This window comes from Grus americana, chromosome 20, assembly GCF_028858705.1.
Source record: "Grus americana isolate bGruAme1 chromosome 20, bGruAme1.mat, whole genome shotgun sequence".
NCBI lineage: Eukaryota > Metazoa > Chordata > Aves > Gruiformes > Gruidae > Grus > Grus americana.
The window spans coordinates 6,029,932-6,042,693 of NC_072871.1; positions in this window are offsets into that span (position 1 = coordinate 6,029,932).

The following is a 12,762-nucleotide window of genomic DNA, read 5'->3' on the forward strand; positions in this document are numbered from 1 at the left end:
ACAGCTGAGAACATAAATGCATTCTTGGGTTGGACTGACGGTGCTTTTAGCCCTGCAGTCTCTCTCTGATTAGCACAGGAGTTAGTTAATCTGAATTTCCAGAGTGTAAACTGTGGGTTCAAGGTCAGCATCTTCTGTGATGGGAGGGAGCTGGTACTTGTGGAAGCTCTAACTGGCAGTAGGACACAGCTTTTTAGTGGCAGGATGCAAGTCTGACCACTTTCTGCAGTCCACTTTTCTTGCAGGCTCCTGGCACGTCTCTTGCTCACTGCTAAATGGACCAGGAAGGGTGCTTTTCTATGTCCTTTTTTGTGGTATGGCTTATTTTTTATCAGGTCAAATGTCAGAACGTGAATCACAATACTTAATGACTTATCTACCAATTTTAACACACATGAAACATCTCAAAAGCCACAGCTCCAGAACTCTTCTTTAAATTTTCAACCAGGTGCCATGGGTTTGAGTCTACTTTAGCATCTTTATTTCTCATTCAGCTTTCTGTTTCCACCTTGTTTTAAACATCCATTTACAAAGCAGCTTTAAAAGACATAAGAGTATTGCAAACAATGTACTGGTTTTGTCACAGCAGGACTCCAGTCCCTTCTCTGGAGGAAATACTTGACGTTCTGCCTCAGCGTATTCATTCAAGAACTCGACTCGTAAAACAGTGCTCTGCTGCTGTTATTGGTGAAATCCCAGTACAGCACTTACTGAGAAATGCTTTTTTTTAAGAGATTCACTTGAAGATGCAAAACAGTGACAAGACAATCTGTCCCTTAATGAGTGAAATAAATATATTTTCTATTCAAATTCAACAACTCTACTAAAAGTAGCTAAAGTGAACGTTGTTGGATGAGTTTTTCTACTGCAAATAGTTAAATGCAGGAAGTAGAGGGATTTTTTAATCTCAATTTACTTGGTGTTGAATAACTGATACTAAATATTTGAACCCAATAGCAGAGTGGGTTTTTTTTAAGAGGTTCTTAATGTTCAGGATTTATCATCTATAAATAGATTATCTTAAGTCATCACTAAATTATCTTTAATTGGTATGATTAGAACTGCCAAGGAATATTACTGTTTGGTAGTAGAGTAAATATTACAAGTGTGAATTTATATACAGTCTGCATAATAATAAAAACTGCACAAACTACAATTTTAAAACTTTAAATAATTTGTCAGAGGGAATTTAAGGAGAAAAGTTTGTGGGTTTTGAGATGGCGAAGTGAGATAAGAAAACTGGAATTTGAATATGAAACAGACCAAAAATAAATCAACAATTTTTTTCAGCAAGTAATATGCAAAGTTATTGCAAATGTAGTATGTGTTCCCCATAACATGGTGCATGTCTGGACTTTTTCTTCCCTGAGGATAAGAAAGGAGCAAACAACTCCAGAAGATGACTGTTTTAAGTAATTACACTTTATTCCTCCTTTATTCCAATATCTCTGATTTGCTGGGGTTTCAATAGATGAACAGCATTTCAGTAAATTATCTCTTGCTTTTTCTTTCTGGCATGGCAGTATCAGATACATAGATATTTTTGTTTTGACATAGTAACGCTACACTGGAAATAAGGTAAAATCAGGGATAATCGGGGGAGGGTTGTTACTAGCTTGAGGCTAGTAAGTGTCTCTAAAGTGGCTGTTATTACTACAGTGCTGATCTGTGCCTTCTTTGTGTTTCATGAGACAAAGTATTAATAAGTTTTCACTTTCACATAATGGAGCAAATCAGCATCAGAAAACAACCACGAACAAGAGAAGATTGAGGTAAAGAGGAAGCAGTGTGGGCAGAAGCACTGGAGAAGAAAGTATAAAAAAAAAGTGAGATATGAGTATGCACACTGAGGGTATGATTTCTATGACCTGGAGCAAAACAAATATTCTAAGCTACATCTTGGTAAAAATTCACCCACTAGTGGGTGCAGTAGTTGCCCTCTATGTGTGATAAATGAAACAATTGAGTTCTGCTGAGGCTCCAGACAGCCGGAACAGCAGTCTCTACCCAAAAATGGAGAGACATGACTGAGCCTTCCCCTTTTACACCTTCCCCCCATCCCCTCCACCCCAAACACATGCAAGTAAGAATGAAGAAAACAACATCCATAGTTCAAACATGAATGGAGTGTCCAGCCATGAGAAAGAGCTCTTAGGCCTTAGACTGGCAGTGAATGGCTTGAAATGGGATCAGAGGCATTGCCTTTTACTGATTGATGGCTCTGCTCAGAGGAACAGAACTTTTTACATATTCTTGTTTATTAAAAATAAAAAAAAAAGTAAAAGAACCCCACTGCCAAACAACAAAACTCTTCAAACAATAAAAATAGTTTGTATCAAAGAATTGCCACTCCAGAATCTACTTGTCTCCCCAACTAGTGTAACCAGCAAGACCCAATTCTGTTTCCCTGATTGGTCATTTCAAACCTGTGCACTGCTGTATTGCCTAGCACGACAAATTGGGTTTGGCTGAGGCCTGGGTAGTTAACTGTATCATCTTTGAATTAACCCGAGTATGTAACAGAGTTTGAACTGGCTTTACGCTGACATTTTGTGCTTGTTATTTGGGTACAGACAATACCTGATCAGTTACTGCTATACTGTTTAGCTTTGAACTAGGACTTGAGTGTCATTTGCTATAGAGTGAGGTTTTTTTGCTCCACTGATCTAGAAGTGAGTCTGAGGCTCAGAGGTTTGCATTAAATGGAAATATCGCTAGAGAAAAATAATCAAGATGGTACCCAAAAGGAAAACTACTAGGAAGCCCCTCACATCTGCAGCATTATTTAAAAGGCCGCCTCTTTAGTTTCATTAATCGTCTGGTGTACCTTGTTCCCTAAAGTTTTTAGCGACAGCAGCACCCTATTGCGCTGCTGTAGGTGGTGATTTTGGAGTTCAAGTGCAAGACCAAGAAGTAATGAGTCAATTGAAGCCCGCTTATCTGCAGTGTTGCCTGTGATACTCCTCATCTCATACCTGGAATATACCACAAGCATTTATTTTACGTTGCCAAAGCTCTCCAAGGTAGAGAACTGCTGGTGCCATTTTTTGTCAGGGAGAATTTCAGGTATAGGGGTTAGATGACTTACCAAATTGTGCTGGGAATTTATGGCAGAGGAAAGAACAGGACCCAAGTTCCTAAATTGCAGAGTGGTGTTTCAACCATATCCAATACATATTTTGTAGATGCGTTGCTAATGTACACATCTTCTTTTTGTTAGAGATCTGTGATTTTTAAAACATCAGGTATTCACACATTCATTAAACCTGAAGGAAAGAAAGGTCATCACAACTGTTCGGTGTTGAGAACACAGCGTCCGTGTAGCCAACCAGATGCTCGGTAGCTTAATGAGGTTCAGGTCCTTGCGTGGACTCGGTGTGTTACCTCAAGCTGTGTGAATCCTCCAGCTATTGCTTCTCCAGTGCCATTTGTAAAGGGCTCACGCATTTTCTCTAATTTCTGACCTCCTTTTCCCTGTCGTCCCCCCCCATGTGTCCCTGCCAATGCTGTGCCCTTTTTGCTTTGAAAAATGTACTTTCAATTTAGGCAGAAAACACGTTGCCTTATTTCTGAAGTTCTGTTACACCTACAGACGTGATACATTATAAAAATAATCCATCTCCATTAAAATCACAGATCTATTATGCTTTGTAGAATTAAGAGTTGGGGGGGTCCTTATTAAATATGGGTATGATTTCTTGCACCGTACAGGTATTGCCTATCTCATATTCATTCCTACATTGACTAAAATCTTTGTCTTATTATCAGTTGTAACCAAAATGGGAAGGAGCACAGGGAAAGCTTGCTTTGTTGCAGGTGTCAGCAAGCTACCACCACAGGGGCGCAAAGACACCATGCTGGTGCGTTTTGAATGGCAAGCAAGAGCTGGCGCAGGGCCAGGAGCCACAGCATATCGAAAGAGGCATCTGTGAAAGGCTCAGGATCCCAATTCCTGGCTGTCATGGTGCTCCGAATTCGGTGGCAGCTGGGAGCCTCTGCCTTGGACAGAGGCTTGATGCTGTCAGCAAGGTGATTGGCAGTGTCTCTCTCCTTTTAGACTCAGCAGCCTCTAGTTCCTGCTGAGTTTGTACCAGCATGCCCACCATCTAATCTCAGAAATAAAAGTACAATCTGGCATGCCACTCTTTAAAGGTAGCTGACCCTTTGCAGTGCTGACAAGATGGAAGAAAACGCTGAGATCCCTTAAATTAATCCCTTGTTCAGTAACCATGCATGACTAAAAATTATTTATCTGTTCTGTACATCACTTCATCAACTCATACTAGGTCTACAGTATCTCAAACAGTTGTTGGAATTTTAATTGATATGTGTAAAGCAGCTGGCTATCTCAAAAAGCATTGTGGACAGGTATTACTCATCTGAATAGAATTGGCTGTCCTTTGCAGAAGTGTTGTTTCAAAAAAGGACGTTCAGAAGTAAGTAGTTACATTCCACTCTGAACCATCAGATTTGTACTTACGTAAAGCAAGCAAGCAGAATTTGCATGATAGTTCTTGATCGCTCTTCAGAAATCTATGGATTTATTTTATTTCAAGCATACCACTTTCATTTCTTATATATTATTTCTGTGAACACTGAATGATCAATAAACACATCATAGCTTTACTGGGGTACAGATATGTAATTTAAGAGTGGAGAATAAAAGAATGTTCCTACCATGATATTAACTAATACAGTAGGAAAGGCAGATTTGCAAGGACTCCTTTTATTGATATAACTTTCACCTCTATTTAGAGAGTTTGCATATTGCCAGTTTAGCTAGACCAGCAAAATCATCTTATACTTAGCGCGAAAGCCACTTCTGAAATGGCAAATAACAGACCAATCAAAATGGGATATTTTTATCCCAAGTATAACAAAGATTCCAAAGGATCCTGCAGCATATTATACAAACACACACAGAGATTACTTTACAAAATTATGCACTGCAGAAATATTATCACCTTCTCAAAAGCACATGGAAGATTAAGGGAAATAGAGTATCTTGTATAGACAAATTGGGCATGTCAGTGTGAGTGTTTTGACTGCTGCAGAAAATGCCAAGTGATTTGTAATGATCACTTTCTCTTTATCACCTCTAAAAGATGGCACCTTTATCTTTTAGGAAAATGACAGGATAGTAGTCTGGTACTCAGAAGTAACAGAATGAACCACCAATACAGCCAGTTTGTGTAACTTTTTTCTTTAGTGTGTATGTAGGGTTCCCAACACAAGTACTGATGCCAGTCTAACTTAAAAAGAGTGAAAACATGACAAAACAGGGCTTAAGAAGGCATGAATGTGGCTCTCTGTGGCAAAGTGTAAAAGACAATTGCACCAATTACATGCTGGTTTTGGAACTCCATGTAGCCTAAGTCTATTGAAATATATATTTGTAAGTGGGAGTGGTGGGGAGGGAGGATGCACTGGAATGAGGCCTGGAGCTGAAATGCTGTCGTAAAGGCAGTAGGAGGAGGGAGAGCTATAAACTGGCTGCGATCCTCAAATTTAAAAAAAAAAAAGGTCTGGAAACATTTTAATGCCAAATTATGTGACACCTTTCATTCCTGTTTTTCTTTTGTCCTTAATTTTCCATTTAATTGATTGAAACTTTTCCTATTTATGCTACCAGTTGTGGAATTTGGGTTGACTGAAGGCATTTTTATTTTGTTCTATTCTAGCCTGACAAAGGCCTGCTTATGCAACAGCTTATACCTTTAATAACACCAGTGTAACTGCATCAATACTAAAAAAAAAAAACCAAACCAAAAAACCCAACCCAGATTTCTTAGTATCAACAAGGCCTGAGAGAGCTTGCTTCAGTGCTGGGATGTGACAGGAGGCAATTTATAAGGAATTAACTCTGACAGTCACTTTATACAGCTGATTTTCAAAGATCTAGGCACTAAAGATGTGTTAATGAGGGTAGTGAGGCTTCATAATTAATTATATTAGCATCTCTTTGTTACTTTCTACAACAGTAGTGCCTGGTTGACATTTCAATAGGAGTCTGGTAGTATTCTTTGTTATTATTATCCAGGAGTACAGTTATACCTTAGGTCCCAGAGGGCAATGTTGCATGTAAATGCCTCTGTGAATTGCCAGGGCCTTTGGATCTCAGTAAAGCCCTTGAAGGAGACCCTGCTGGATACTGAATGGATGTCAGTAAAATTTCTCTACTCTGGAGTCTCTCTTCAGATATGGACTCTCCTCCCCTTTCATTTCTCCCTTCCCTTCCCTCCCCCCTTCCTTTCCACTGTCCTTCTCACAAGGCTTAAAAACAGCAATATCCACCGCTTACTGAATGTTGAGTTCCAAATCTCTAAAGGAAGGAATACTGACCTGAACGAAACAGTGAACAAAGTAACCTGAAAATAGGCAATATTTTCACATGCTCGAATTTTCAGTGCAATAAAACCAGTGCTGCCAGAAGGAATCCCAGAAGTGGTGAGTCAGATAATAGATGTACGACTGTGGTGGGAGGGAAATGGTCTCTACTTTGTTTTACATTCCACCTCCTTTGTAAAGGCAGATGAAATTATTTTCCAGTCATACCACTGCAAAAACAAACATGGAGTTTAAAGGTTATTCCCTTTGTGTGTTTCTGAGAGATGTTATTTTTGAATCCAAAAGGGGATGACTTTTTGTCAATGATCGCAAAATCTACTCTGAAAACTTTTACAGTATCACCTGAGATGGCAGAGCTGCTATTTTGTTTATTGATATATTCCACTTGCTTGTGTTAATTTAAACAAAACTTACAAAAAAAAATTTGCTGTTTTTTCACACCAATTACTATTGCAACCTTGTCATGGTTAGGCTAAGTTAAGGGCACAGTTTGACAAAGTAAGCAAGACTTATTCAACCTGTTCCTTACCCTTTGCTTGTTCATTCCTGCCTTCATGGGACCCTCTTTCTTGTAACATTGTTCATGCATCTGCACTAGGGAACTAGATCAGAGTACTAGTCTGAGTTAAAAATACATGGGTTTTATGGGGACTATTTCTAATTGAAATCAGTTTCCTGGTTCAATTTAACATGGGGCTACACAACAAAAACTGCACTGGCACAATTCAGGGACAGTGTGAAGGGGAAGAGGGGAGGAATGCATGGTGGGGAATACATGTAGGAACTGCTATCAAAAAACAGTTTGTCAAACTGTTCTGAAAGACTTTGTATTCTTCCAAGCCAGAACCACCTCTTTGCTTTGTGTTCAGATAGCACCTTGTGCAAAGGGATGGCAGTTGCAGGACTCTCAGGACTCTCAGAGCTATTGTAATACCAAAAAATAATAAGCGTTCCTACAGGCTGACACAATTAACCAAATTCCACTTGCAGATCTTCATTGTTGGCAACTCGTGCAGCATTTTATGTAGCTAAAGTTGGAGGCTAGTTCTATTCCTGAGTTCTGCCTCTGGCTCTAATGAGGAATAACTCTGAATAACTCTGGCAGTCAGTTAACTTACCAGTAAAAGAATTACTTTCCTCACAAAGCTTTTTATATTTAACTAGATTTTTTAATGAGCTTTGACATTCTCAGATGAAAGGAATAATGTGTACAATGTATTATAGCAAAAACTGTATATGACAGATCCCTACATATTTTCCTCTTTTTTGTTTCACCTTTTCTGTCACTATACTCCTACACAAGACTCAAGACACGCTGCAAATGTTTGAATAATGCCAACTTGAAACTACAGAATTGTAAATAACATACTCACTCTTCACTGAGCAGTGTTGTGTGTGTTTATTTTAATCTGATATTTTCTGGATAAAAACAGGGGTTACTCCCCCTGAGAGTTCAAATATTGGTAGTGCTCCATATAACAAGGGAAGTTTAATGATTCCCACAAAAACAGCTGCTACTTGGTAACAAGACAATGAATAGAATACACATAGTATAAAATTTTAGTCTCTACTGCTATTCCTGAGGGACCAAATCCTGAGGTGTTACTCAACTTTGTTTAGGATTCAGGAAGAGTTTTCCTGCTGTAGGACTGAAGAGATAAATAAGAGTTTCAGGAATTGGCCTGAGTTAAAATCCTGGAAAGCAAACGTTTATAAATTGCCTTTGTAGAAAAGTTGGCTCCCTCTTAATTTTCCCATGAGTGGAGAAGAGAGACACGTTCATCTGAAAGTCTCCTTGCAGGAGAACCTACAGAAGCACAAAGTAGAGTTTTTCCTAGTCCTCAACAGTGCTCTGCCCCTACTGCTTAGTTATCCTAAAACTTCATTTCAGCATTCATTTAAATTTATAATACGTAACTTCCATGAATTTTTATCCATATCTATTGTGTCTCATTAGAAAGATTCTCCCTAGCACTACAGCTTCTGCCCTAGCTGTGAGGAAATTACAGCCTTTCTTCACACAGAGCACCACTGAAGGAAATCAAAGACCAGTAGCTACTTCCCCTGTTGATTATTTTAGGGTCTTCTACATAAAAAAATTGGTTGGCACAACCAGCTATTCCAGAAAAACTCCCAGTATAAATACTGCAGTATTCCAGTTTGAAAGTGTCTTTATTTGCGATTGATCATTCTACTTAGGAATACTTCTTGTAAGTGGTCAGTTTTTCCAACAACTTCTGTTTAGAGCTTTCACTGCACATGAGTCTATGTAGTAAAATAAAGCCTCAACACAAACTCAAAGCCAACCACAACATATATCATTTAGTCACCAGGTGATTTCAAATAAACATCTTGGTTTTCAGACATTTTCTGTGAAACTGTAGCTGTATTAATCTTGGTTGAAATCTTCCATTGCCTCAGTGCAAGATGGATTGGCTCTAATGCTGTCCTGCAAAACCACTAATTTTGTAGTATGGCTAGCTTTTGCCATCCACTGGTGTGAACGGACCAATGAAATCTAAATATCTGCCCTTTTAACACCCTGCAGGTGTTGCAGATAGTGAAGAGACATGTCTGCATATGCCAATACATGTTTTCAAACAAAACTTTTGTACATTTCAGATCCTATCTTGGACTGTGAACTCCTCAGGCAAGAGGAGATGGATATTCACATCTGGAAGTGGTAGTAGCACATCTGGACAAGTTGATATTTAAACATTTTTGCTTTTAGAAACTGCAATTCAGTAGTTCTGGATTTATAACAGCATCTATATACGTATCTGTTGGCACAGTCGATAGTAGTTAACAGCCACAGGGCTCCATCTAAGCCAAGGAACAGGACAACATCAATGTCTGAGATATAAAATCAGAATGAAAGTCAAGAAGGGCAGGAAACTCCTCCAATCAAATGTCTTTTCAGGCAGAGACTCTTAATTTCACAATGCAGAATGTAACTTCAAGAGAATTTTCCAATAAACAACTTCCCCTAATATTCTGGAAGGCACCAATCAGTTCAGTTCCTTACAAAATTCACAACTATACACCTTCTGTGAAAAATATGAGCAAAACATTCTTTTCACATATCTGAAAAGCTTATGTCTCATGTTCAGAAGTGTCTTAGGTTTCACTGACTTTGAATTTCATTTAAGACTTTTAAGAATAGTTGACTGCCTCTTTCTCTCTAGTATCTGGGAACAAGCACACTTGTTATGTGACCATCCAGCTCTTCATAGATTACAATTGAGTGCTCTGGTAAGTTAAAAACGTTTAGGATTAGGAAAAAATAAAAATCAGGTTTAGCAACTATGTCAAATGGGAACTTTAAAAAAAAAATCCAAATATAATCACTGGATTTATTCAACTACATACTATTAGTCACTTCCTGTTGTCTGTGTTACCGAACCACCATCCTGCTTCAAAGGCAGTTATCAGCCCAAAAATATTTTCATCTGAGGGTTTAAACTGCAACAACTGCGAGGACATGTGGAAGATTCTTCCGTCATTATCTAACCATTCAGTTCTAATATGAGTGCTCGACGAGAAGGTCTGTGACTAGTGGAGATGGATAAAGAGTTGGAGGGGAGGTATTTGACTGTTTAATATATGTGCCAAACTGTCTTTCTAGGGTCACGGAGACTCAGCAATTCCAGGGGCTGTCAAACTGATTACACACAGCAAACCAGCCAGTGTGTCTCTGCCTGCTGCTTAGAGTAAGCACTGATATGCCAGTCAGACTTTACTATCAAGTATGAGCTTATGCGTGCTTGAGATGTTGTGCAGCCTTCAACTCCCTGGTGTACTCAGTAATTTAAAAGCTTTCATATACCCTAAAAAATTTTGTCTTGCACTCCAAGGGGGATCTTTGTTCCTAATACAGAGCCCAACTCTGCAAGACCAGACTCTGGAAGACCAGGATCCCAGAATAGATGTACAATTGTTAAGCAGTTGGTTGTATTTCAGCAGTGGTAAAATGACCCTTATTTTATATTTCTCTGCAATAATTTCTGTAAAGGCTGTGAGATTCTCTGGGATGGAAGGCTATAAAAACGTTAAGTTGCTATTAATTATATTGACTTGCATGGGTTTATGTATGCCCATTTTGCATTGCAGAAATACTTAGAAGGAAATGCACTCTTCTTTCTTTTTCACACATCATTGCATTGTATTTGAAAGGATTTAGCACATTTTCTGATTTCACTTGCCAAACTGGGGGTTCGTGTTTAAAATTTACAGCTGACTTGACATTCCAGAAACTAAGCATGATTACCAATTATGTCGCTGTTCTGTAGTAACATACCTAACTAAGGAAAGAAATATTGAGAGATCTGAACTTTTACATCAAGGAGCAAATATGAGATTATCTTTACGAAGAAGCTCTATTTATTCAGTTCTTGAGAAAAACATGCAGTTACTGCTACACTCTATGTAAATTGTAAGGCCATTAATCATTATCAGCTGCTGTCAAATCCCCCAAATATACATAAAGGAAAACTAACACAAATTTTCTTCATTCATCTGACAAAGTCATTGCCATTCAGAAAGCTGCAAAGATGTAACTCCCTTATTTGTCAACACCAGAGTACTCATGCACGGAGTTTGAAAGATGCCACATTACAGTACAGTTTTGCAACTTGAACCGTGCAACCTGAAGTTCAGACAAAAGCAGGAATACTAACTCTGTGATATGGAGGGAAAACAGCTATTTGTGATACAGGCAGCATAGCTACTTGGACAGTATAGTTCAGGAAAAAATATTACTGTTCTATTATATTTGATGTAATCAGAGCTGAGAAAGGTCTTAGAAGAAGATGAGACCGGGAGGGCATCATCTTCCCTAAATACATTCACACACGCCTCATATCATAGGATTATAACTGCACAACAGTTACTCAAGGACTAAAACTGCCTTAGAGATTAGTTACAGATAATGAAAAACATTAGAAAGAAGTGGAGGTAATTGAATATTTATCAGTTAAACTTCTAAGTATTATTTTTTTGTTACACTATCAGGGATATTAAACACAGTTACATATTCGGTCTAAGCATGACATGTCATTTCTGACAGTCTTGTGTAACAGCAGGTAACTTGTGTAACAACAGGGCTTTATACCACCTAAATACCATTTTCCTTCCTTTGTAATGAAACTACATGGTGTTTGGGGTGCCTACACAGAGGAACAGTTTCAGACTGAGTTGAGAGTTGTGCTGCTACTTGCTGCTTCACAAATATTTGAGTCATGTTCCTCCTGAGTGTACATGTTAACAATGCAGCAAGAACAAACAGTAAATCAATTCAGCTGCAAAAGCCGCTGGAGGTGCTCTGCTTTCATCGTTCCTAGGGCTCAACAACTATGCTAACTCAGTGGCTTAGTTTTACTTCTTCATTTCTCTATAAAGCAAGGAGGAGAGTGCAGAGAAGGCATCATTCTGTGGATTGTTGTCAAATTCTTTGAGCCAAGCCCCACGAGCATGCAAGCACCTGTTGTTTTGAGACCTTTTATGAAACGTACCCAGAAGTTAGTCCCCTGTTGAACTGTATTAAGTGAGGCTCTCTTTTGAAAAGCAGAAAATAAAGGCTGTTAGAGTAATAGCACCTGGTCAGTTGAGTGAAAGGATGTACAATTGGAGAAGTATTGATGTTAACATAACTTTTCTAACAGGCAGAGAACTGAAGAAGAGTTAGGACAAAAGGTTTATTAGGAAGCTGGGAACAGCACATCACTAGCACTAAACTGAAGCAAGCAAGCAAAAAAGGAAAGCAACTATGTGAAAGAACACTACTTCCTCCCCCAAAAAATTGAACTCTTTGCTTTCTCTTTTTGCATGAAAGCATAGGTTTGTATTTTGTGTCTCAAAATTAAATATAATTTAAAAGTGTTTCTTTTAATATTAATCTATATAATGAATATATAATCTTTTCTTGATAATAGATAGTTTTAGGGCAGGATAAACAGATCGTGGAAATGTTTTTAACAGTACAGCAGTTAAAATTAATGATTACCTGACTTTAGATACCTCAGTGGATCATCTTAATCATGTACTTCAGGAATACCTAATAATTCATAAATTAAACAAGGGATTATAGTAGGGAGCAGGCAGATGCTGCTTGGATCATCATGTTCCTGCTTGGAACTAGCTTTCAAACATAATGGCCCGTATTTTCAAATTACAGACCTTCAAAGGCTAATCTAGAGAAAGACAATATCATAGTAAATTACAGGTGAGAAAAGAGGGAAAAATATCAAGCAGATACAACTGCATAGTGAAGAGACTCAAGGGAAACAGAAGGAAGGAAACCAAGCCACACACGAGCTTACCTTGTCTGAATGTGAAGATACCCATACTGATTGATCATGGGAGATGCAGACAAAATATGAGAGAAGTTATCACTAGGATGGGCTTCAGGAAGGCCCT